The following is a 13397-nucleotide window of genomic DNA, read 5'->3' on the forward strand; positions in this document are numbered from 1 at the left end:
GGGGGGGGGGCTAGGGCGGGGCTCCTCCCGTCCTCTTTTTTGCTTGTTGAAATATGGTAACCCTAGTTTATTTAGACGACAGGGACACAGTTCAAGACAGGTCCCGCAGGCACAGAAAACAGGACCCCCTCAGTTAGGTCCATCTTGGGGTCCTCGGGCACCCCAGCCCCCTTGGGAGGTCAGAGCCCTGTCTGCCTCCCAGCCATTCCACCAGCCAGCTCCTGAAACTCTCCCTTCTGCGACCCCTCCCACAGCCTTTGTTCAGTTTCCCGGGCAAAGGTGTCACCTGGCCTCTCACCCCTTCCTGGGTTCTCATGTTACATGCTCAGGTATTCTCCAGTCGGTCTCCCATCCCCCAATGCAGACTATCCTAGCCACACTCCCCAGTCAGCATTCAAAGACCACAGTAAGAACAGTCCCAGTTCGTCACAGATGCGTAGCCAGAATCAGACAGAATCCACTGGAAGCTGCTTTACCAGTTTGTTGGAGCAGCCAGACTTATGGGGCCGGCTGCAGCTGGCATTCGGGGTGTGCGGGTTGGGCGGAGGAGGCAGCATGAATTGCATGTGGGAGATTCATTCGTTGTTTGTGTGACAGCACAAACTCCCCCTCATCCCAAAACCTGGTCCCCAAATGAGCAGACTGGAGCACATCACACTAAGCAAACTGGTGCCACGTTCAACAAAATAAACAGGTCCCATCTCGTGTCCTTTGTTGCACATTTCGATGACGTGTGCCAGGTGCTGGCAGCTTGCAGGGTCGAGAAGCGTGCATGCGGGTGAACCGCCTGGGTGCTCTTTTCCAGAACTATACGGACGTGGAGCTGTTCCCTCTAATGCACCAGTTCCTGCCCCCTATATCCCAGCCAGAGAGCTGGGACACAGAGAGCAGCTGCCTTGACAGTCGCTGAATGAATCCAGTTTGATCCTCTTCCCTGTGGGACAGATGCAGCAGCAGCGCAGTCTCGCTCCAGCCCATCCCACTCAGGTATCTACTCACCCAGCCATGACCTGTCGGGACAATGGCGGGAGCGGGGGTTCAGTCTCTGTAACCCCACGTGCTAAGCAGGGGTTAGTGATACCAAATGGAACTGAAAGTCCGAGGGAGGTGGGGAGAGGGGTTCCCACCGGGTGTGTGGGTTTGGTGAAAGGCGCCTACAAAACGTTGGGTCTGCCCAGTACTTAAAGACAGAGCTGACTGGACTCAGCTGGAAGTCCTGGTTTCTTCTCAGTGATCCCTAGAGCTGAAAACACTGTGAAGCCGGTTTGCCTGGGCACCATAGAACCGGTGCTGTGGTGAAAGACGGTACATGGGGGAGCAGCAGCGAGGTTCCCCCTAGCCAGGGAAGTCACTAAGAGCTGGACTCACTCCGGGCTGGAGGCCCCTCAGAGCATGGCATCGCAGCTCCAGGCAGAGATGGCAGCATGGAGCAGCAGCGGTGCAGAGCAGAGGCAGAGGCATCCCTGGCCCACCCCTTCTCTCCCTGGGGCAGGAGGCCAACCCCCCCCCCCCCGAACACCCCCTGAACTCTCAAACTCTGCTGAGCTGGGCCCATAAACCGGGTAAGCGGACAGCAGAGGGAAAATGGGAGGGGTGTGCCAAAGGGACATTCGTCCATTGGACTCTCTCATCGCAAGCTGGGAAACTGAGGCAAGGGGCTGCTGCCCAATGGAATGTAGAGCGGGCGTTTCACTCACAGTTCACATACTGCTGAGTCACTCTTGTGGTGGTTTCCCCAGTTCATACTGCGTTTCTTTCTCCTCTGAATAAAAGTTCTCGTGTGTTAGACACAGACTCAGTGCTCGCAACGGGCAACAGCTGCCTGTTAGGGGCGTGCTGGTCAGTTTCCCAGATTTCTGGGAGGGGCGCTCCAGCTGGTTCTGCTTTGCAATGCTAAGAGGAACCCCGAGATCCTGATTCTCATCCTTGTCACTGCCAATACCACCTGGCACAAGCGTTACACCCCCATCACGTTCTGCACAACCCCTGTTCCTGCCATCTCCTCTGGCTTGATCCTCTCCATTTAGTGCGTCCTTCGTCTGGAAGGCCGATGGTACGGTAATGCAGCAGAGTCCCACTGAGAAATTAAATCCCTGGCTCACACCTGCCCGGCTTCAGAAACGTTGGCATTCTCGGGTAGAAGGGAGGGAGCCCAAGAAATCTGGTATCTGCGGTAAATAAAGGATGGGCAGACATTCCGGAGGGGGCTCCCTCCCTGCCCACAGGCCAGGCTTGAGGCCAGCGGTTGAGAAAGCAAGATAAGCTGGGTGTGGAGTGGCGCTTTCCCCATAAAGGCATGGAGCCCCGGCTCTGGTTTCTGATGTGGAAGTGGGAGACGCTTCAGGGTGCTAACTCTCCCGCTCAGCTGCAGCGTCGGGATGGGTGAGTTTTATTGAAATGCCCAGTATTTCACACAGCCTGGAGATGTAGGGCCAGAGCCTGGTGGTGGGCACCAGAGCCCCAGGCGGTGTGGGCACGTGGGGGAGGTGCAGTGGCAGGGCATGCTATGTGGCCCCTGTGGGACACCATGTGCCCTGAGTGCCCGGGCACAGGAAGGAACGTGCCCAGACAGACGCAGTAACTACCGCATAGAGAGGGGCAGCCTGCACTCCTCTCAGTGTCGCCCCTCAGCCCGGGCAGGTGCACAAGGGGGAGGGGAGCCCTGGTGCATCCTCTGCTTTCCCGACCCTGCCTGGCACAAGGCACAAGGGCCGGGGGCGCAGTGAGGTACATGCTGCTTTTCCTTTGAAACAGAGCAGCATTTCCCCCAGCAAGTGCATGCTGCAGCATGAGCCTGGCTAGCTAGGAGTCTGGCAGTGCCTCCTGGTGGGTAAAGAGTGCCCCCGGGGCCATGGGGTACCAGGAGCCTGGCGGGGATCCCCTGCCCAGTGCTCTGCTGGACCCTAGGCAGGAATCCTCCCGCCCTGCCCCAGGTACCTTTGGGCATTGGGGCCAAAATACTTTAGAACACAAAGGAACTAGCATAAGCCATGTTTTAAAAATGGGGAAACTGAGGTATGGTGCAGTGTAATGAGTTTTCCAAGGTCACAGGTCGAACTCAGGCCCTCTGTGTCTTAGACTATTACAGTGTGTGAACGGCTGCTAGCTGGCAGCGTCCCCGCTCCTCTGGGGCGTCAGGAGAAGGGGAGGCGTGTTTTCAAGGATGAGTGACTCCAGATTGGTATTTCACTTCAGTTCCACTTGAGTTCTGGCTTGTCAGACTCACTGAAATCCTTCTCCTTTAAAGCGTTAACCCTTTGCCTGCCATGAGGTTACGCCTCTCTCCTGTCTCTCACAAGGATACCTGAGATTGCTGACAGCGTGTCACAGTTACTTGGGCTGTGACATTGTCTGAATAATTTGGGTCCAGGCAGCTCCAAAAAGAAGGTGTTTCCAATGAAATCTGTCTGGGGATCATGTCTGGGCAAAGTGTTTCCATTGCAGCAGTGTGTTTCGGTGTGTCGTTTACACGGTGTTCTCTCTCTCTCTCTCTAATTCATTTGCACGTTTGTATCACGGTCACTTTTGGGGTTAGTTGTGGACTTTCTAACTTTGCAACACCACATGAATACAATGATGGCTGACAGAAAGCACGGTGCCGGACTCCAGTGCGGCTTTAGCCTGTTCTGGTTTGACACACACACACACACCCTGCCCGGCCCGCCCCACCCCGCCCCACCCCACAAAAAGCTACCATTTTGCACCTGTCATGGGCCGGCAGCAGCTATAATCAAACTTGGGACCTCTAGAGCTTCACACGTGAGCCTCTGCTGTAGGGTTCTCAACCTATTTACCATTGTGGGCTGCATATGCCGTGCTCTGCGTTATGTGGGCTGTAGCTACACAAGATGTAATACCAGGGCCGGGATAGATATACTTGGGGGCGGAGGGGGGGGCGTGAATGAGCCGGTTTCTGTCCAAGAGTCTGGATTGCTCTGGGCTGCTGATCCCAGCAAGGTCATTGTGAATCCCTGCGCTGAGTGCTGAAGGTGGCCTGGGAAAAGCATGTGTGGGGCGGGGGAGGGGTGTCTATGTTAATCCCGGCTGAAATAAATGGCCATGCCCTTGCTAGGGCAGCGCTTACAGTGCACCCCTCAGGGACCCGGCTCCATTTTGAACTCTTTTTGGCCAGGACTGTGGCCCCTGGCGACTCTGCCCACTTTAAGCCTGGCCTGAGCTGGGCCCACAGAACAGCTGCAGTGTCAGCAGCGTGTCCCCCTCTGGGCTGCTGGGCTGCAGTGCAGGGGGCAGCATGCCTGGTGTGGGGCACACAGCAGCTCTGCGCCCTGGGCCCCTCTCACCTGGCACTCATCTGAGGGGGGCAGAGCCCTGCCGGAGGCTGCCCAGCTGCTGTCTCTGTGTGGGTGAGTGGGCACTTCCCTCCGGCTGGTGGTAGTGACTGTGGACGGGGGGAGCTGGGACAGAGGGGGTTGCTCCGAGCAGCACTCCCCTTGCAGCGGTGCAGCACGGGGAGAGAGGAGGCAGCTCCTTCCCCACCACAGGGAGCGCTCCAGCCGGCCCTGACCCGCTCGGGACCCGGGAGCCAGGACATCGGAGCCGCAATCTTTGAATGGTTTTTACCATGCAGCTGGGTCCCAGCTGTGTGCTAATCGGGCCGGCTGCAGAGACGGAGACAGTGGCCGGGCCGGGGGAGAGGTGAATGGTGGGCTTCACCCCGTCTCCAGAGACTTGGGCCCACCCCGCCCATGCTGAGCCCCTTTGAACATCCAGCCATGTCCTGCGGTGCCTACCTGGGAGCTGAGCTCTTCTGAAAATCTGGCCCAGTAGTTGAGCCCTCTGAAAACTCTGGCCTTAGCGTCTAAGGGTAACATTTTCAAGAGTGGCTAAGTCACTTAAGTGCCTAAATCCCAGTGAGTTCTAGTGGGATTTAGGCACTTGTGAAACTCTCTCCTGGTCTCATGTCCAGCGGTTTCTGTCCCCTGCAGGGTTACAGTCCAGCTCTCTCCTGCTTCTGTCTGCGCTGTCCATGATGGCGCTCCTTGGTGTAGCCCCCGTGCAGGGCAACGGGGCCCTGGCCCACAAGAAGGTCGAGAGGGGTGAGTAGAGAACCCGTCGGAGAGCTTCTATCATCTGCCATATCCGAGATCAGGGCATCGTGGGCCTGATTCTTCTCCTCTCCCCCATGCCGGGGTCACCCCTAGATCCACTTATCCACTGAATGCACCTTCCCGCCCCCCCGCCAGCGCTGGGCCCAAAGAAACGCTGAGTTCTCCGAAAGGTTCGCAAGGCCGGCCTGCGCTAGTGAGCCCACTACTCCCATTCGCAGGCCTCCAGCGCCTGGGAATGGGCCAGCCGGGGTGGGGGAGGTGCTGCTCGACTGGCTGTTTGCTTTCCACAGCTTCGTTATCCCTTTCTCCGGTAACGGCTGCCAAGCCGCCGGCAGTGACTGAAGAGCGCTGGTGCCAACCGCAGGGCAGCGTGTGGGAACCAGGCACCCCCCCAAATTGGCTGGGAGTTCTACCCTTCCATCTCACCAACTCCTATACTAGGGCTAGCCCCGGCTAACAGCTGGGGATCTCTTGCTCATGCCTAGAAGCCTTGCCCCCAGAGTCCAGGCAGCAGGGAGAGCCAGTTCCTCCTTGTCAGGGGTTTTCATTCCCTTCTCCCCACACCTCCAACGGCTCTGGGAGCTGCTCAGGGGCTTGCCCAGGCAGGCCAGGGGCCGAGCCAGCTCCAGAGGTGGCCCTGAGCCCCTGCCCCCGCAGAGCTCAGCAGCTCCTCCCCCTTGGCTCAGCTATGGGGGAGGGGGCAGAGCTGGTGGGGCACACAGGGGGATTGTCTGGGGGGTAGGGGAGCTGGGGGGCTCAGGCTCGAGGAAGGACCCTGGGGAGGGGAGGGGCAGTATAACCACAGTGCTCTCATTCTACCAGGATAGTTCGGGACAATTTCCGCCCCAAAGACAAGCCCCTCGATAGGATGTCTGGAATTTTCAAAGGCGCCACAGGGAGTTGGGTGCCTAAATCCCACTGAATTCCAATCACAGTCGGGTGTCCAACTCCCTTAGGCTCTTTGAAAAATCCCATTTAAATTGTCACTGATGGGTTTCATAATTAACATTCGCTGAGATGGATCTGGCAGCATCTCCCCCACCCTCGCCAAACGATTTCTTCAGCAGTACGGACTCAGGGAGGATACAGAGCCTTGGTTTACACTTGACTCATCTCCTCAAGGTTTCTTCAAAACCAGCAGAGCAAGAAACTATTCTTATTTTATTTTATTGATGTAAGCAGAGTCAGGATGAGCTCTACCCTGACATCTGGTGGTGAATTATGGCGAGTGTGGAAAAGAACTCCAGGGGCTGATCTGGTTTGCATAGGCACACCCACTCGCCTGGCATGAAACAACAGCAACTCAAAGTGGTTACTTTGGCTGGTGTGGGATCTCCAGTTTCTCTGTTATTGGGGCAGGAAGAATAAAGTTTTGTTAACCTGATTCTGTGAATCAAGGCCAGTGGAACTGTTGTATGACAGAAGGACTGAGTGAGTCCTTCACCATTACCTAAGTAGCACTTACTTGACAAGGGGCATGGGTTACAAAACCCAGTGAAGGGAGAGAGGATGTGAACAGGTATTTATATGTGATGGTATGGGCCCTCTTTGAGGGTTTGAAACATCAATTGTACTACTTCCTTTCTCCACTGTTGAATGTCAGAGTTAACTTTGATTTCATTAGGAGTCTAATTACATACTGCTGAGCTGAATTTACTTTGGGCCAATGGTGCACTAGCACTGGGGTTCCCCTGAAATCACAGAAGAGCTAAAGTTATTAAGAGCTGAGATCACTGAGACTGTGTTAACTAGTGGGGGAGCCTGAAGGTGTATTGCTAAGCGGCTGGCAGAGCAGCTAGCAGAGTGGAGCCTCACGGGATGGTTGGAGCTGAGTGACTCACAGGTCGGTGAGCAGGGCGGAGCGGCTGGAGCAGCAGCGAGCAGAGCGGAGCCTTGTAGGAGCAGCCCAAGGAATGGCTGAAGTGGAGCAGAGCTGAGCGGCTCACAGGTCGGTGAGCAGAGCGGAGCAGCTGCTAGAGCAGTTCGTGGACGGCGGGAGCGGCTCGTGGAGAAGGCTGCGTTGGAACCCCACGGAGAGGCAGCCGGATCACGTAAGGTGCCCCTTAACACCCTGCGTGCTTTCCCCTCCCCCCCGCCCGCTTGAACTCTGGGGCTGCACTGACCAGAGACAGAGACTTTGGGGGGTTGTTGGACTTTTGGGACTTTGGCGATCCTTGTGTTGCTGGACCCAAGAGACTTTGGGGTTGTTGGACTTTTGGGACTTTGGTGATTCTTGGGTTGCTGGTTTCAAGAACCAAAGGGAAAGGACACAGCCCAATTTGCTGGGGTGGGTTTTTTTGCTCATGAAGCCTGTTTGTGGTGTTTTTCCAATTTAATGCTGATGTTGTTTACCTCATGTTATTAAACATATTCTGTTACACTCAGACTCCGTGCTTGCGAGAGGGGAAGTATTGCCTCTTAGAGGCACCCAGGGGGTGGTATGTAATTGTCCCAGGTCACTGGGTGGGGGCTCGAGCCGGTTTTCAATTGTGTTATTGAAACGGAACCCCTAGATACAGAACCCGGCCCTTGTTGCTGCCAACTTAGATGGGCAGAAGGGTTACATTGGTAAAATGAAAGTGTAAGATCTGGAGCCGGATTCTGTGGCCAGGAATGGCCGGGGCGGATTCTGTGGCTGTAGTATTGTGAAATACACAGGACCTGCCTCTAAAAACCCAGGCTCCAGTTACCACAGGCTGATTTGAGAGAGCTAGCTAGCGCTCTCTCTCCCCCCCCCACCTGCCCCCTTAACCTGATGTTCGTGGCATTTCAGGGTTCCCCAAAGACTGCAGCAACATCCCCAGGGACAGCCCCAGCGGGGTCCATGTCATCCAGCCGGCAGGCTCTCCCCCTCGAGTGGTGTGGTGTGACATGGACACCGAAGGCAAAGGCTGGACCGTTGTCCAGAGAAATTCTTACAACACAGAGATCACCTGGAAGGAGTCCTGGAGCACCTACAAGTATGGCTTTGGGAACGTGCAGCAGGATTACTGGCTGGGCAACGTTCACGCGGCAGAACATCTACAAGGTCCGCTTTGTCGTGGAGGACAAATCCAACAACACCCGCTACGCAGAGTACGACATCATCAGTGTCGAGGATGAGCCCAGCGGGTACCCTCTGAGGCTGGGCAGGTACTCTGGGGACGGCGAGGTCTATCTCACCACCTACCACTCCGGCCTGGGGGGCATACACGACAACATGAAGTTCAGCACAAGTGACAAGGATCAGGACCAAACCAGTGGGAATTGCGCAAGTAGCTATGGATGCTGGTGGTACGACAAGTGTCAGAACGTCCTGCTCAATGGGAAATTCTACATCTACTGGGCAGGGTTCTGTAAGAGTGGGGAGTGCAAGTCTTCCCTCATCCTGGTTAAGCCAACAGACGTGTGCTGGGTCCGGCAGGAGGAGCCCATCCTCCTTGGGTGCCAGCGCCGCTGAGAAGGGGAGACCATATTAGATCAGACACTGAGCACCATCCCCCACCTAATCAGTGCAGACCCTGCAATGCCTCCACTCTGCTCACCCCCTTCCCTGTTGGCTTCTGCACGGTAAATCCCCTGGAATAAACGCTGAGAGCTGACCCCGCCGGTGCGTTCGAATGACACGAAGAGTGTGATTGGTGTGTATAACTGGACCCCCGCTTCCACTCTGCCTCGCTGGAAGCCATGTCACTCACTACGACTTTAGACCCACATTTACCTCTGCTTCTCCCAGCCCTGCCACTGCCCCTTGGCATTAGTGATCAATGAATCATGACACTGGATTTCTAGCAACTGTCATTGAGCATTTAAATGGGGGATGACTCAAAGCCAGGACTTTACATCTGAATCCTGCATGTATTAGCAGTGGTGAGTTTGGGTTCAAAAACCTGGCCTCTGTGTTTTTAATAAATATGGTTATTACATGAGAAAACATTGCAACAGTAATTAGTTGCTGATAAACCACTGAGATTAGATAGACGTGCAACGAAACCACACAATAAAGATATTGGTGTCCCTCTTCAACCCAAGGGGCTAGTCAAAGTTTGGGGCCCTGGGGATGTTCCAGTGGGGAGCAGAAATTGGCAGTGGAGTCTGGTAATTTTTTGATGTCTTGTTTATTGACAAGGAACATACAGAGTCCTGCTTCTCCAAACACAGCAGGAACCAACAGCAGGGATTAGCCTCCCTGCTCTCAGCTCCAAGCCTCTTTAGCCAGCACCTGGCCCAAAAGCTCTCTATGCTCCTCCCACGATCACACCATGCTGACAGGCTCTGCTCGACTTTCCTGCTCTGCCTCCGTGTCCTGGCTGCACTGCCCAGCTTGTCTCTTTCACACACGCACCAGCTCAGAACAATGCTCGGTGGCATCCTCTGCCCACCTGGGGCTAGTTTCTGTGCACACGACATCATGGCTTGTTCTACACGAGGCCCCCTTACCTGTTGCTTCCAGCTGTCTTAAATGAAGAGTGCATCCTCACAGCTGTGTCAATGAGATTTTAACTCCACCCATAACATGGTATAATCCAGCTCCTAGCAGTGTATTTATCTGTCAGGCTGACGTCCTCTGAGCATCTCTGAGCATTTCCTGCCTGTTTGGCTTCAGTCTTCACTTCAATCAAAGTTCATTGTGACCAGATGCTGAACACCATTAATGCTAACAGCCAGGGGCAGGAGCACCCCGAACAGGGAAAGAACAGGCTAAAGAACAAGTCAGCTGGGCCTGATGAAGTTCACCCTCGGGCAGGGCTCCCAAATCGTGGGCTGTAGCCCAAAGATGGGCCATGACGTAGTCTTGGCTGGTCCACTGGCAGGGGTGAAGATGGGGGTGAATGTGAAGGGGCATTGCCCCCCCCCAAACTGCATCTTTCCATTCCCCTCCTGACCATGGCCCTTCAGTGCATCCCCAGGACACAAGGCCCTGTCTAATTGGCCTTCCTGACAGATCCTGCGTGGACAGCGTGCGTAGGAGGGGCTTTGGGGGCAGGTTTGGAAAGAGGGATGTTTTCAGGGGGAGGGAAGCTGGGAGCCGCTGAGGTGCAGCTGGAAGGTTTCCTCCTCCCTCCTCAGCATCTGGGGTGCAGACAGGGGGGAGGGGGTTGCTATTTTGCAGTTGGGAGTATCAGGGACCCCGCCCCCCCCCCATGCACTAAGCTGTCCCCTCCATCTCGGTTGCTGGTGGTGAGGTGGGGGTGTGCTGTTTTGCAGTGGGGGAGCGGGGGATCCCCCTGCCCAGGGCACTGACCTCTCCCCTTCCCGCCTCCCATTTCCGCTGTCTGTGCTGGGAGCCACCCCCACCCCCCACTCTGCCCATTGCAGGCTGCGCTTGGTGCCCTCCCCAGCCAGCCATCCCTCGCCAGGCTGGAGCATGACGCTGCAAGCGGGGACATCCTCAGCCTGTCCCGGGCAACCAGCTCGCTCAGCCGTTTTGCTGACTGGGGGCTCCCTGCCAAACCCAGGGTTCCCCTGCACCATTCCCCCTACTTGGGGTCCCACCTACACCCCAGCTCCCCCCTGAAACATGGCTACCCCTCCCCTTCCAAAACAACCTGAACTCTTCATACGCCACAGCCCACCCCCGCCCCTCCCCATGAGCCACCTGGCAGCAGTGCTCTCCATCGGACCAAACTGCTCTCCGTGTCGCCCTCCCACCCCCACCCCCACCCCCACCCCCCAGGGCCAGGCTGGCGCTCTCCGGGGCTGGACCCCGTCTGTGACTGGGGTTTCAGCACTCCTGCTTCACAGATGTATACAGAGCACTGTTAGGGCTTTCAGGAGTCAGAGGTGCCAGCAGAGCAGGTTGTACGTTAAAGCAGCGAAGGCAGTTGGGGGGCAGAGGAATTGGGTGCTTTGCCATTGCACTTGATCAGCTCAATTTGAAAATTCTTTCAAAGGAAATCCAGATGTATACATCTGACTGGGGTACATGTACACACATACACACGCATACTCATGTGCACATACACGTACACACATGTACACATACATATATATACAGACGTACACATACACACACATACGCTGTCCCTGGAGCGCCCCAGGATGTGACTGACGGGGTGGCTGGCTATTATGGAGGAACAAAGGGGTTAGGAGAAAATAATCAAGAAGAACTTTTGCTGAAAATGCAAACCTAAGCTGGAAATCTGTGCAGGGCTGGGCTCAGCGAAAATGGTCTTTTCAGCTGTTCTTATTAACCGTAGTCTTTACTTCCTGGTTTGCGTCGGACCCAGGCAGGAGACTGGGCTGCTCTCAGCTGTAGAAGCCATTGAAATGAGCCAGGTCGGAATGAGCCAGGCCCTCAGAGCCTTCTGCCACCAATCGCCCCAGCAGTCACTGATCCACACCAAACCACGTCCTTCCAGTCAGGCAGTTTCATATGCACACGTCAAACCCTTGGTTTGCCACTCAGACACCACGGTGATGGGCACAGTAAGGACCGAGAGATGCTAAACAGGCAGACAGACAAGGAAATAGTGGCCCTGCCTACAGGTGTGTGTGTGGTGCAAACGGATGAACACCAGTTGCTGGCTGAAGGCACAACCTGAATTCCCGCATCTCCTGTCTGTCAGCTATCGTTCGTTTGGCAGCCTGAGCTCCGATTTCTAATGCAGCATTTTGCTCTGGCCCATTGTGGTTCTCATGTCCGAGGGCGCCTTGGCCCCTGGTATCAGGAGCGGTGCTAAGGAGGCTGCTTTTCAAAGGTCCTTAAGTAGAGTTGTCAACTTTCTACTTGCACAAAACCAAATGCCCTTGACCCAACCCCTTTCATGCCCTTCCCCAAGGCCCCACCCCCATTCACTCCAGCCCAGCCCAGCTCCCTCAGTCGCTCGCTCTCACACCCTCACTCACTTTCACTGGGCTGGGGCTGGGGGTTGGAGTGCAGGGAGGGGGTGAGGGCTCCGGTGGGGATGCGGGCTCTGGGATTGGGCTGGAGATTAGGGATTTGGGGTGCCAGAGGGGGATCCAGGCTGGGGCAGAGGGTTGGGGTGCGGACTCTGGGAGGGAGTTTGGGTGCGGGAGGGGGCTCAGGGCTGGGGTAGGGGATTGGGGTGCGGGTGGGGGTGTGGGGTCTGGGAAGGATTAGGGTACAGGAGGGGGTTCCGACCTGGGGCAGGGGGTTGGGGTGCCGGGTTGAGGTCTGGGAGGGAATTTGGGTGTGGGAGGGGGTTCCGACCTGGGNCGGGTGTGAGGTCTGGGAGGGAATTTGGGTGTGGGAGGGGGTTCCGACCTGGGGCAGGGTTTCTGGGTGCGAGCTCCGGACAGGCGGCGCTCAGTCGGCTCCTGGTTAATGGCACACCGGTGCTAAGGCAGGCTCCCTGCCTATCCTGGCTTCGCAGGGCTCCCAGAAGTGGCCAGCACGTCCCTGCAGCCCCTAGGAGGAGGCATGGCCAGTAGGGCTGGCTTTAGGAAGTGCGGGGCCCGATTCGAACAGTTTCGACGGGGCCCCGGCAGGGATGACTAGAAAAAACCACGTAAAAAAACATGTGGGGCTTGTACTCACCGGGCGGCGCTCCTAGTCTTCGGGTCTTTCACTCGCTCTGGGTCTTCGGCGGCACTGAAGGACCCGCTGCCGAAGTGCTGCCGAAGACCCAGAGCGAGTGAGGGACCCGCTGCCGAAGTGCCGCCGAAGACCCGGAGCGCCACCAGGTGAGTAAAAATTAAAAAAGAGCCTCTAGCCAGGGAAGGGATTCTCGGCCACTTCTTTCTCCCCTCCCCTCTGGCGGCCCTGCCACTGGGCGCGGGGCCCTCTTAGGCGCGGGGCCCGAATCGGGGGAATTGGTGGAATTGGCCTAAAGCCGGCCCTGCGTGTGACCAGCGACTCATCTCTCGCTGACCTTAATACTTTTCCTCCTTTCTGGGACCTCTGAAGAGCACTTAGTCTGCGCTGGTCTCTCCACCTATGCAGACTAGAGAGCACTTCAGTGCTCTCACCTCACCTGAGATATATGCCCCAGAGTCTTGTTGGGTGCACTGGGGCCAGACAGATGGCAGCTGATTGCAATGAGAACCTTGTTGAACAATAAGAACAGTGCAAGAGCCACCCTAACTGCGTGGATACAAAATGTCTATGTGCATCCGATCTGCAGATAGGTTTGCAGGGCTCTAACCAGGGGCACTCTCCCTGGAAGCCCCTCGAGGCTGAGGGGTTCCTCTCCCGCCCTAGGTGTTGCAATCACACTCCGCAGAGATTGGGAGCAGCTGGTCTGAGGACCACCCACTATTTCGCATCCCTCCTAGGCTTGTCCTAATACGCTGCCCGTAGCTTGCACGAGATCTCGGGAAGCGGAAGGCGACTGAGTCGCAGAGGGTCCTGGGAGTTGTAGTCTTTTGTACGAGACTGACCCATAG

The 13397-nt window shown here is 56.3% G+C and overlaps 1 pseudogene; it reads left to right on the plus strand.

Annotated features, from left to right (window-relative positions):
• Positions 1 to 2208: 2208 nt before the first annotated feature.
• LOC117885845 lies at positions 2209 to 9074 on the plus strand (annotated as a pseudogene).
• Positions 9075 to 13397: the final 4323 nt, after the last annotated feature.

Source organism: Trachemys scripta, chromosome 12, assembly GCF_013100865.1.
Source record: "Trachemys scripta elegans isolate TJP31775 chromosome 12, CAS_Tse_1.0, whole genome shotgun sequence".
NCBI classification, from domain to species: Eukaryota; Metazoa; Chordata; order Testudines; family Emydidae; genus Trachemys; species Trachemys scripta.